Raw genomic sequence first — 12,475 nt, 5'->3', positions numbered from 1 at the left:
TATACTTCTTTTAGATGAAAGCATAGGTAGGATAGTAGGACCTAGACCTACTTATGCTTTCAAGAATAAGAGTAATTTGAAGCGTATTCTTTGTCACCGTCCTCTAGGTAGGGAATTTTCCGACTGTCAGAAATTCATTAAATACTAAACCTTGGGGAAAATGTAAACAATGTCTATTTGTAGATGAAAGGACCTTATTCACACATCCGGTCACTGGTGTAGAATTTTGTTTTCATACTAACACTAATTGCCAAAGTGAGCATTTAGTTTACGTAGCTAGATGAGTTTCCTGTGAATCCTTCGATATAGGTAAAACCAATAGAAGATTCAGGGAACGCATAAGAGAACATGTTTACCACATACGTAAAGGATGTCCAACAAATACTTTAGCCAAGCACTGTATGGATAGGGGCCCTAATCACACATTTGTTCTCTCAGTGATCCAAAGTTTTAAACAAAGTTTACGTGGAGGTGACATTGAAACACATACAGAAGAGAATGAACTCAGGTGGATCATTAGATGTCAAGCAGACAGAGAACCTGGTCTCAATGACAAGGCCTCCCTTAAACCTGTCCTGAGAAAGAGAAGGCTTAAAGTATTAACTTGAACAATTTAATAATTTGTTCTTTATATGTAGTAGTTGTTTTTTTATATGTAGTTTCTTATTATATATTATATGTTATATATTATGTGTTATACATTATATATTTTTTTATATGTATTTATTTGTACACACACACACATAAATTTTATGTGCAAAAGATTTTAAGTTAGAACAGTATTGAATGAAATAGGTATACGTTTTATTTTTATTTCTATACCTTGATTGAATGACGTAGTAACCTGTTTCACCAATGAAATGCATCTACATAGCATTTAAAATGTTATTTTTTCTCTCTTTTTGCAAATGTCTGAAGAAGCCGAAAGGTGAAAGCGCTTACATAATAAATTCTGGATTTTACTGTTTATTCCGCGTCTCATTGAAGTTGCTGTTTGCTGCCTTTAATATCTACATTTGTGGATTATTGTATTTGTTGCTTCTACCATCTATGTCCGTGGACCACTGTGCTTGATTCCTGTGGATGTTCGGATCATTAAGTTATTGGTATCCACAGGTTTCTCTACCTTCTCGTGTGGTACCTGCTAACTTTTCTGATAAACCCCTATGTCACTAGATGGATTGCAAACTGGCTCAAAGACAGAACCCACATGGTTAGAATTGCTGGAGCCATGTCAGACTCCAAACCAGTTACAAGTGGTGTCCCACAAGGCTCTGTCCTGGGACCTCTCTTGTTCGGCATATACTTCTCTGAGGTACAGGCCAACATGGGAGGACTACGGCTGACCAAGTTCGCAGATGAGTGCAAACTAGGTGCCATAATTGACTCTCCAGCTGACACGAACATCCTCTAAAAAGATCTCACAGAGACTGATAACTGGTGCCAGAGCCACGGCCTAACACTAAATGCCAAAAAGTGTATAGTTATACCCTTTGGCAAAAACAAAGTGCCCACAAATTACCACATAGGTGGTAACCCATTAAGTACGGAAGAAGTAATTAGAGACCTGGGGACCCAAGTCGATAGCAATCTCTCCTTTAACAACCACATTGCCAAAGTGGTTAGAAAGACCTTCTACATAGCCCACCTTATTATGAAAGGATTCACATCCAGATCAAGTGAGGTAATAGTGCCCCTTTACTCATCCCTCATCAGGCCCATCATAGAATACAATGCCCCTTGTGAGAGGTACCTTAACAGACACCTGCAGCAACTAGAAAGAACCCAAAAGTACCTCACAAAGAGAATCAAGGGACTCAAACAGATCCCATATGCTGCCCGGTTAAAATAACTCCAGCTCTACTCAGTTGCATATCGCCTACTTCGAGGCGATCTATGCCTGACATACAAAGCTATGTCCAACCCAGAATTAATGGACATGCTCCACCTCAGAAAATCTAAATCCCTTAGAACCACGCGCTCGAGGGACTTGAACCTCAGCACAGAAATAAATAGAACATGCTGGAGGGACAGATTCATAACCCAGAGGCTCCCTTCGCTCTGGAATAAAATCCCAGTCCATGTTATGCAGAGCACCTCACTGGCTCTCTTCAAGAGGAATCTTGATGAGTGGATGGGTGATCGTAAGTTTACCCCGGGGATTACTTCTGTGTCACTACTAGACAAAAGCACAGTAAACTAACCTTAAAAAGGGCACAGCCAACTCAAATCAAAGGGTGGTGAAAGCCAAACACACTCGGGCTAGGCTTATAAATGCCCCAGGGCAGATAGCCTAGTATCAACCTATGAACCTATAAGGTCATGCATATTTTTATCAACCAGAGGAGAAGCTGTGGATAGCATTAAAAAAAAAAAAAAAAAAAAAAAAAAAAAAAAAGTTGAATGATTTTTATCTGGGAAGGGAAGACAAGGGTCAAGTGGGACAAGATGATTCTTCCAATAAAACAAGGTAGACTAGGTTTACCCAATTTGAGGGGATATTTTAGAGCAACACAGTTAAGGCTCTTAAACATAGCACAAGCGAAAAACTATAATTCAAAGTGGAAAGGAATGATGATGATACAGGGGAAAGCTCAAGAAATAAGGAGAGATTGGGATTTTGGATGCAGACTCTTAAGGAGAACAAGAAAAATCAGAGTGTATTACATTCATAAAATAGCGGGGAGTTTTCTAAGAACTAAACCAGCGGGGAGTATTCTAAGAACTAAACCAGCAAGAGAATGGAGAAAAGATTCTGCTGACAGGGATGACTGTAGTTAGGGATAAAGATACTAAGTAAGAGGGGGCTGGAATTTACTGGAAAAAGCAGGCAAAGGAACCAAGGTACTGGGAGCAAATAACTACAAACTGAAAGGTAATAGAATGGGAAGAGACCAAGAATTTATTTGGACTGCAGGTTAGAGACTGCCTATACTCTGAAATCAATCCTTGCTAGGAAAGGCAAAGAGAAAGAGGGGCTATTAAATGAAAGACCAGCACAGATACAGTTTTTAATAAAATCTAGAACAGAAGTGGACACTAAAAAAGGAATAATTCGCAGAACATATAAAATATTGCATGATTAGAGAAGCTTAGAAAGGATTGTGAAGAGACTGGATAAGCAATCACAAAGAGACCGTGGGGGAAATACATGTACATCTCCCAAATATGCAACAAAATCTAGAAGATTAAGGATCTTTGCCTGGAAGTGTTTACATAGGTATTTGTATACCCCCAGGTATAATCCAAAGAATTTTTCCTCAGGTGGATAGCAAATGTTGGAGGTGTGACAGGTAAAAAAAGGTGTGGCTGGGAACATTTTTTGGGAGTGCAATGAGCTGGCAGACTTTAGGGATTCCCTGCCAACTGCTCTGTTGGAGATGCTGGTTGAGCAGATTGGATTGACCAGGGAGATGATGTTTTGAGCTATGATAGAGAACTCGAATTGCCTAGACATAGTAAAGCCTTGCTGAGTCCAATTATATTATAAATAAATTTGGATGGCACAGGGGTGCAGCGGTAGCTTTGTCACCTCACAGCAATAGGTTCTCTGGTTCGATTCTCTGGTTTGATTCTCGACTGGTGTGTCACCTTCTGTGTGGAGTCTACATGTCCTCCCTGAGTTTGTGTGGGTTTCCCCTGGGTGCTCTAGGTTCCTCCCACATTACAAAGACATGTGTCTGGACCGTTTCTCCCCAGGCCTCTGCAGAAAATTGGCAATGCTCCAAGTCAGACTTCCTTGGTTAACAAATGTTAAATAAATAAAGTATGGTGGATGCCAAAAAAAGCAATTACAAGAAAAAGGAAATCAAAGTTTAGGACCAACTGTACTAGAAGTAGTGAACATAGTAAGAGAGATAAAACAACTGGAATTGTGATCTTTACAAAAGGGGCATAGCAAGTTACGTAGGAAAAAAAAAAAAAAAAAAAAACAGGAATTGTTGAAACAATATATGCAGAGAAGGAACAAGGTTTAAGAGGCAGGATTTGAATGAGCCAAATAATGCTTAACTGACAAGGACTGGACAGACTATAAGTGATGTATAATGTCTGCAACTACAGTTGTTTCAGTGGTGTCTGTGATGTACAATGTTTGCAACTAAAGTGGTGTCAATGTTTGTTTTTCATTTACATAACCAAGATAAGATTGCCTATATCATACGTAATAATTTAATAAAGATGTTTATTGAAAAGAAACACTAGATATTTAAGGGATTACACAGTAAAAATGAATCTTTCAAAACTGTACCCTCTATAGTCATTTATTTTTACTTTTGAAAAGGGGACATGTAATGTGGCACCCTCTGTATTCAAATTATTATTACCAGTACTATTCTGGTTAGGTAGTCTGGTTTCTTTTTTTACTAAACAGTTGCAAAATCATGTGTGATTGGAGAATTCAGAAAAAAAAACTGGGAAAGGGTGAATCAAGCCTGAAAATATGGACAGACTTTCAAAAAATAGGTACATACACAATGTTGTGATGGTCCCTACTCCGGGCAAGTAATCAAGGAGCCTCAATCCTCACCAATGAACTGGTGAGAGAAGGCCAACTAGGAGCAAAAATGGATACACAGTATTTTCGGATGCAGTTCTCTGCACCAAGCACAATTTCCCTTAAGAGCACACCCCAGACCTGGGGCTGGACTCTCTCCAGGCCCCAAACAAGACCCCACACTGCCCACTTTGGAGCACTATATCCCTGTTCGAAGTAGCTGACACACACTTGGATATTTGATTTTCACACACCAACACAGACACACAACACGCACACCCACACACCTGGGAAAGGCTGGTACAGATTTACAAGCTGTGCCCTCTCTGCCCAGACTATAAGGTAATTATGCTACTACCAGTCAGTTACACTAAAGCTCTTACAAGGGTACCCAATTATACTGAGTACAATTAATACTAATGCAAACGGTACAGTTTGAGCAAGCAGCAAGGCTTTAAGGAGCAGCCACAGTGTCACTAAAATAAGAGTAAGTACTGTTAAGATGTTAAAGATAATCTCTAAAAGACCAGCCACAACGAAAGGTATAGAAATATTTAATAATAAAAGAGAAAACATGAGAATACCAAATATCTAGTTACAATAAACACCAGAGTTTCAGCCAGAGGAGATATAAAAATAACACAGTTGGATATATTCACACAGATGCAGAAAAACAATACTTAATTTCATTATATTTTCCTGAATGACTAAAGAATTATTGCTCCCTAGTTAAGTTATTTACTACAGCAAGGCAAGATGACGAGTGCCGAGTTGCTTACTACAGCAAGGCAAGATGAGGTGTGTGGTTGTGTGAGACATCTGTGACAGATCTTTCCTGTCAGGTTCTGAAAAACAAAGTGCTGCTGTGGGAGTTCCAAACTCTCACCAATATCTAAATAATAATATCAGTGCTTTTTATAGAAAACATCACATCTGGTAATCTGACAGTGGTACAACACAAACCCAGAGCTTTGCCATGATCTGTTTGAGCATCTGAAAGATATAAAAATTCTAAAAAACTTCCATCCTTCCAGGGTAGCAATTAGTTCACCCTTAAAACAATACAGTAAGATTCCTTGCCCTGTTTTTTTCCAGACATTTGTCGTCTCTGGCTGCAGTCAGCCCTGTAGGATAAAATCTTTATGATCTAAACCAACCTATTTAATTTTCAACCTATTTTTCAAAATTACCTAGACTGATGTTTGACATACACGTATACACCTCTTTTCTGTCCAGCAGGACCCACTGTTGATGCATTTTCAACACAAGCCAAAGCCAACTTCATGCTACTGAAGTCAGAAGCGACAAACTTCATGACACCCATGCAGACGGGAATTGAAAGTTCGACTGCTGAATCCTACACTAAAGCACTGTAAGAGCACATCCACTCGTGCATGAATCGTGCCATCCCCAATAGAACCAAGACACTCCCTTCCAAAAAAGGAAGCCAAACTGGTGGTCCCCTTGCCATAAACAAACTTTACAACAAAAGGAAGAAACTGTTGCAGAAGACAGGAAAATCCCAGGATGCAAAAAAACTCACTTACCAGCCTCAGTAAGAAGCTGAGATCCCTCATAAAATCCTCCAAAACTAGTTACGAAAATAAAATTGCCAAAGATTCCAAAGACAACCACAAGGCATTCTATAGCTAAGTCAAGAATCTAAATGGCAATGCTCATATCTACCCTGAGCTACAACAGAATGGCAATAAATATACTGATCCCAAGGATATTGTCAATATCCTGGCAGATTGATTCAGTGCAAACTTCACCCCCTAAAGGGCCCATCTCAATACTAAAAGACTGCCAAATTCTGGTAATAATGGCCACACAAGTAAGAAAACGCACTCTCCAAAGCTAAGAATACAGCATCCATGGGACAAGACGACATCCAAGGCTGTGTACTACATGAACTACAAAATGAACTGGCACCTCACCGAAGTGTCATATTTAATCATAGTCTCACCTCAGGCTTCGTGCCCACTGAGTGGTGCACAGCTACAGTTATCCCCCTCCACAAGGGGGGGGGGGGATCGAACTTTGATCCTGGGAACTACCGCCCCATCAGTCTGACGAGCCTGATCTGCAAGGCCATGGAACGTATTATCATGGAACTTATATTGGCAACCTTCAAACACTGGACCCCACGAAGTTTGGGTTCATGAAGGGCTGATAGTGTCTCCTGAACCGGATTGACTTCTTCAAATCAGTCTCCAGAGCCGTGGACAAGGGTAAGGTGGTCCACACAGCCTATCTGGACCTCGTCAAGGCCTTCGACACCATCCCCACTCTGGAATCATATATAAACTTACTAAGCTGGGCATTGATCCCTACATCACTTGATGGGGTGCCAACTGGCTTACTGACACTGTAAAAGTAGCAGACTCCAAATCCAGCTCCAGATAAGTGACAAGTGGAGTATCTCAGGGTTCAGTCCTGGGACCGCTCTTGTTTGACATCTACTGCTCTGAAGTACAGGCCAACACTAACAGACTCTGGCTAACAAAGTTCACAGATGACTGCAAACTGGGAGCCATTACTGAATCCACAAATAATGTGGATATTCTACAAAAGGGCTTTACAGAAACAGATGCTTGGTGCCAGAGCCATGGGCTCAAGCTCAATGTCAAGAAATGTATAGTTATCCCCTTTTGGAAAAAACATGTACCCGTGAATTACCACATAGGTGGCAGTACACTAAACACCAAAAGTGTGATAAAAGACTTAGAGACACAGGTGGACAATGGTCTCACCTTCGATAATCACATCGCCACAACAGTCAAGAAGTCCTTCTATGTGGCACACCTCATCACTAAGGGCTTTTCATCCAGAAAAAAGGAGGTCTTTGTCCCACTGTACTCATCCCTCATTAGACCCATTATAGAATACAACACCCTGTTTGGTATGTACCTCTTAGGACAACTGCAACAATTGGAAAGGCTGCAGAAATACCTCACTAAAAGAATCGCAGGCCTAAAGCAGATGCCCTATGCTGACCGTCTAAAAAAAACTCCACCTATACTCTGTCGCATATCGTCTACTCAGAGGCGATCTCTGCTTAACATTCAAGGCCATGTCAAACCCAGAGCTGTTGGACATGCTACACTTCAAAAAATCCCAATCCCTCAGAGACACGCTCCAGGGATCTAAACCTTGTCTTCACAATGAACAAAACATGCTGGAGAGGATAGATTCCTGACCCAGAGACTCCTCAGACTCTGGATACATGTCAAGCAGACTGCCTCTTTGTCCGTCTTCAAAAGGAACCTTGATGATTGGATGGGAGATAGGAAATTCTCCCCCAGGGATCACATCAGTCGCCCTGCTAGACGGGTCCAAGGAAGTAAATACTGTGGGAAGAAATAGCCAGGAAATTGTTATGACTAGGCTTGTATAGGTCCTAGGGCCAAAAGCCTAGTACCAACCCATGAACAAGCAACTTTACAAATAATTCTTTACAAAACTCCAGCTAGCTATATTAGTACATGTTACATATGCACTGTCCTACTCTCCCTGGCACAGATGGCACTACATCATATTATCACAAATATCATAAAGTAAATTAAGCTTAAAAATAGTTACATAACTACAAAATATGTACGTTTGGGAGATATATGCATGGTGTCCTTATAACTGAAACTATACAGCATCCCTCGCAAGACTAGCTCATAACCTTGTGTAATTTCTGGACTTCCCAACCAGAAGACCATAATGTCCCTAAATTTCAAAGGACGTCCCTTATACACTAAAGTGTAATTTTGTTTGGATGTTCCTAAAATCAGTTATAGCTGGCGAAAAAAGGGAGCAGACAATACTCAAATGAATGATATTGCTTAAAATTCCATACTTCCTTTGCTCCATAAAATACATGTAAAAATTGTATTCTCACTCTGTCAGCTTTCACTTAGTAGTACTAGTACTGAATAAGAATCCCGAACATCAGGCCTTTATCTCCGAGGATTCTGACTTTGTCCAGAGTCTTGGAGTGCGAGACTGAAAATCTATACCAAAAACGGCAAATAATATATGGACTCACACGAAACTACAGGCACTTAATGTATATCCAGAACATCAATCTTTCAGTGTTACATAATTTGCAAAGCAGCAGCGCGATGTAAACCTCCATAAATAATCTTATTTTCAAATAATTTCCAAATCTTCCGTATACAGAAGTAACACCATTCACTACGGAACTAAACACTAACTACCAACAACTAGCAGAGAACCTAATATTTGGCGGACTGTATCCTTCAGCCAATGTTGGCAAACAACAACTTAGTTCAGATAGCCAATAGAAAATCGAGAAATTGATGCGCACTGACGAAACCACACCTGGGAGTGACGTAAACGGAGTAGCTTCTTCTATGTAAACGTATTGATTGCGCGTTGAGTTGTTGGGACTTGAAGTTTTAAGGATTACTTACGATAGTGTGACCTGCGTTTTGATAACAGCTGAGGTTTTTTTTTTTAACCGTCTTTAGCTTTTATAACAGGTAAAGCGTTTGTGATATGGTATTAAACATACACATTGCCATTTACACTTGAAATACTATGGTGAGCTTTTCACGTTGTAAGTGTTATGCTCCGCGGAGAGGTGATTCACTTGACTGTTAGCAGATTTTTTAGCTTTAATCAAGTTAGTAAATAAAATATATTGTTTGAATACTTTTTTATCTTTAGGGTCGTATTTAAGTGTTATTGAACTACTTGGGAGGTCCTCAGGCAGTCTGTCTCCGTTTTATGTGAGAAAAATTTAAAATTAGCATTTTTATGGGGCGAAGTGCATAGTTTTTTTTTTTTGTTACCCAAATGACTTTATGTAAAAAAAGAAATTATGCAGATTTGTTTGCTATGCGAACGGTGGTCTGCGGTTGTGTCTAGATGTGTTTTGTTGTTCAGCCTGTAGATAAAAGATGTTCTTGTTGGATATTTAATGAATGTGCTTTGCGTATTGTCTAATCGTTGTTGGAAATCGAAAAAAAATGGTTGTATATTTTCGTTAACTTTGTATTGCTAAGCCCTGACTGCACCAGAAAGTCTTTTTTATAGTTTTTTGTCAGGATCCTGATCTGTGATAGTTTACTTGCAGCTCCTAACAAACTGGTTAAATAGTTGACTAATTCTGTGTGTTTATCGGGAAAAGGTATACTGGGCAAACAAGCCACCTTTTTGTGGAGGCTAAGAAAAGCTCCACAAGAAACAAGTAACAACACTTTTACATATGCAACATACAGAATATTTGGGTATTATCAGCATACAATATGTAGCTTAGCAGAAATATAAATAAATCGATTTTGACTAGTGTCAATGGTAATGAGTCGATGACTGACAGTTCTGCCAGTAATACCAACTACTTTCATTTTTTCAATCCCATTTGATGCACATAGCCAAAACATTAGATTTGGAAGCAATATTTTGAGTTATGCAAGAATGAATTATTCACTCTGTAACTTGTTTGAGCTATGCATCTTTGTCATAACTAAAAAAACAACATTGCCAGTGCACCGCTGCTAACTAAGATAAACATCTTCTGGGTTGCACCATTTGTGGGGGAAGGGAGCCGAGTTCATTGAATCATGGGAGATTACTAGGTTGTTGACTTGGAGGTCATTCTATACCTAGCTGTTTCATCCCAATGTGATACCATAGAAATGCTGGTCAGTACCCAAGATTGCATTTACTAATGATTGCCCATGTTCAGGAGGGTTGTGGGCACTATTCTCAGTAAGACCCATTCACTCATCCAGGTTCCTTTTGAACAGTGTCCTAGTGGTCCTCCGTTTCATATGAATAGGTAACCTATTCCGAAGACTTGGCAGCCGCTGGAAGAACATAGGAGACTATTAGGCTATTGACCGGAGATCATTTTAAGCCTAGCTGTTTCATCCCAGTGTAATACCATATAAATGTTAGTCGCTACCCAAGATTGCATTTAGTGATGACTGCCCATGTCTAGGAGGGTTGTAGTCTCTATCCCCGGTAAGAACTTAAGATGCTCCATCTACTCATCCAGGTTCCTTTTGAACAGTGTCATAGAGGTGTTGTGTTTCACATGAATTGTTAGCCTCTTCCAAACACTTAGCAGTCGTTGGGTAATAAATCTGTCACTCCAGCGTGTCCTATTTAAGTAGCAGCCCATATTTAGGTCCCTGGAATGGGTGGCCCTCATCCTGTTTGTTTTACAGATATGCAGCAAATTTATTAGGTTTGGGTCTGAGATTGCTCTGTAAGCCAGGTGCAAGTCTCTCCTAAGAAGTTTATATGTTACAGAGTAAAAGTGACTCAGATTTTAGTTGGTCTTTGTATGACACCTGGTAAAGCCTTCGATCTTTTTGTTAGAAACCTCTGAGGTCTCTCTAATTGCCCCAGGCGCTTTGTAGGGTACATGCCGAATGGGGCATTGCACTGAATTATGGGCTGAATTAAAGTATAGAGGGGTTATGACCACTTTTGCTGTTGAGGCGATGCCTTTAATAATCACGTGTGCTACTTACTTTCCTTACTACAATAGACATATGGTGGTCGAAGATAAGGTCGTGGTCAGTTTGTGATCCCAAGTCTCTTACTTCATGGGTACTGAGAGTTTTGTTGATTTGATAGTGTGAAGAGATATTGTTTGTGCCGAAGGGAATGATGCATTTCTTTGCATTCAGTTTGAGACCGTGACTAACACCATTTGGTCTGTCTAAGACCCTCCTGGTGTCTTAATATTGATACTTAAAACGGTTTACTTGCAGAGCATGTCTCCTTGATTGCTGCAAGCAAACAACCAATTACCTTCATTTGAAAAGGTAAGTAAAACCACAGACAGTTTCCTTTCAGCCTTTTCCTTTTATTTACTCTGTTTTTTTTTCTAGCACTTAATTTTTGTTACCATCATAGGTTCATAGGTTCATACTAGGCTATCTGCCCAAGGGCATTTATAAGCCTAGCCCATAGTTATGTGGATTTCGCCACCCCTTTAGTTTGAATAAAAACTATGCCTATCATTTTGCTGTGCCTCTGTCAAGCAGTGACGCTGAAGTAATCCCTGGGGTATATCTGCAATCTCCCATCCATTGGTCAAGATTCCTCTTGAACAAGACCAGAGAGGTGCTCTGCCTCACATGTACCGGGATTTTGTTCCACAGCATAGGGAGTCTCTGGGTGATGAATCTGTCCCTCCAGCACGTTCTATTTATAACCGTGTCAAGGTTTAAGTCTCCGCCTTGTGGTTCTGAGGGATCTAGATTTTTTGAGGTGAAGCATATTCATCAAATCTGGGTTTGACATGGCCTTATATGTCAGGCACAGGTCACCTCTGAGCAAGCGGTATGAGACTGAATAGAGCTGGAGTTCTTTCAGTCGGGCAGCATAAGACATATTTTTGAGACCCTTTATCCTTTTGGTGAGGAACTTTTGGGGCCTTTCAAGCTGCAGCAGGTGTCTGGTCAGATACATTCCGAACGGGGCATTGTACTCAATCATAGGTCTAATAAGTGATGAGTACAGGGGGACGATGACCTCCCTTGATCTGCCAGATCATCGTAACTACCTTTGGGCAGTACATTAGTTTTGAGGTTATTTCTACTTAAATTTATGGACATTAAAACCCAGCATGTATTTTCTTTTACTTTTAACTTCAGTATGGTTGCATCTGCAGTGTAGCATTAAACCAAATTTATAAATTTGTGAATCGTCTAGATGAATGAGAGAACTCGGTTGCAGGTAAGAGAAGAAGGTTGTGGGAAATGAAGTGGATGAGTGGGTGCAGTTATTGTGGGCTGGTGTTTAGACAGCAGTGTAATAGGTCTTTGAGACATATGGCTTTGTGCTTAGTGCTGTTGCATTCTGGCTGATTCTTGTCTTTCAGCTTTTCCCGGTTAGGGGTCACCACAGCGGAACTCTGGTCCGCTAATGATTGGCAGTGAATTTTTACGGTGTCGAGTTGCCAGCCCGGCGCCCAACCATCAGGGAAGGCCCTAAACTGATTGTCTGGTT

The 12,475-nt window shown here is 40.3% G+C and overlaps 2 protein-coding genes across 5 annotated transcripts in view; one reads left to right on the top strand and one right to left on the bottom strand.

The window, feature by feature from the left end:
• TFPT (TCF3 fusion partner) overlaps positions 1-8,756 on the bottom strand; it is a 414,773-nt gene extending 406,017 nt beyond the window's left edge. For 3 of the 4 annotated variants that reach the window (XM_044079549.1, XM_044079563.1, XM_044079543.1), the window contains exon 1: positions 8,385-8,756. The gene's annotated coding sequence lies outside the window, so the exon portion shown is untranslated. The remainder of the gene's footprint in view (positions 1-8,384) is intronic. The other variant, XM_044079556.1, reaches the window with a different exon arrangement.
• Positions 8,757-8,833: 77 nt separating this feature from the next.
• PRPF31 (pre-mRNA processing factor 31) overlaps positions 8,834-12,475 on the top strand; it is a 518,214-nt gene continuing 514,572 nt past the window's right edge. Inside the window, exon 1 of the mRNA XM_044087556.1 lies at positions 8,834-8,988. The gene's annotated coding sequence lies outside the window, so the exon portion shown is untranslated. The remainder of the gene's footprint in view (positions 8,989-12,475) is intronic.

This window comes from Protopterus annectens, chromosome 1.part1 (assembly GCF_019279795.1).
Source record: "Protopterus annectens isolate FY-2018-M chromosome 1.part1, PAN1.0, whole genome shotgun sequence".
NCBI lineage: Eukaryota > Metazoa > Chordata > Ceratodontiformes > Protopteridae > Protopterus > Protopterus annectens.
Note: the sequence above shows the minus strand (reverse complement) of the source record. Positions and strands in the feature narration are given on the sequence as shown.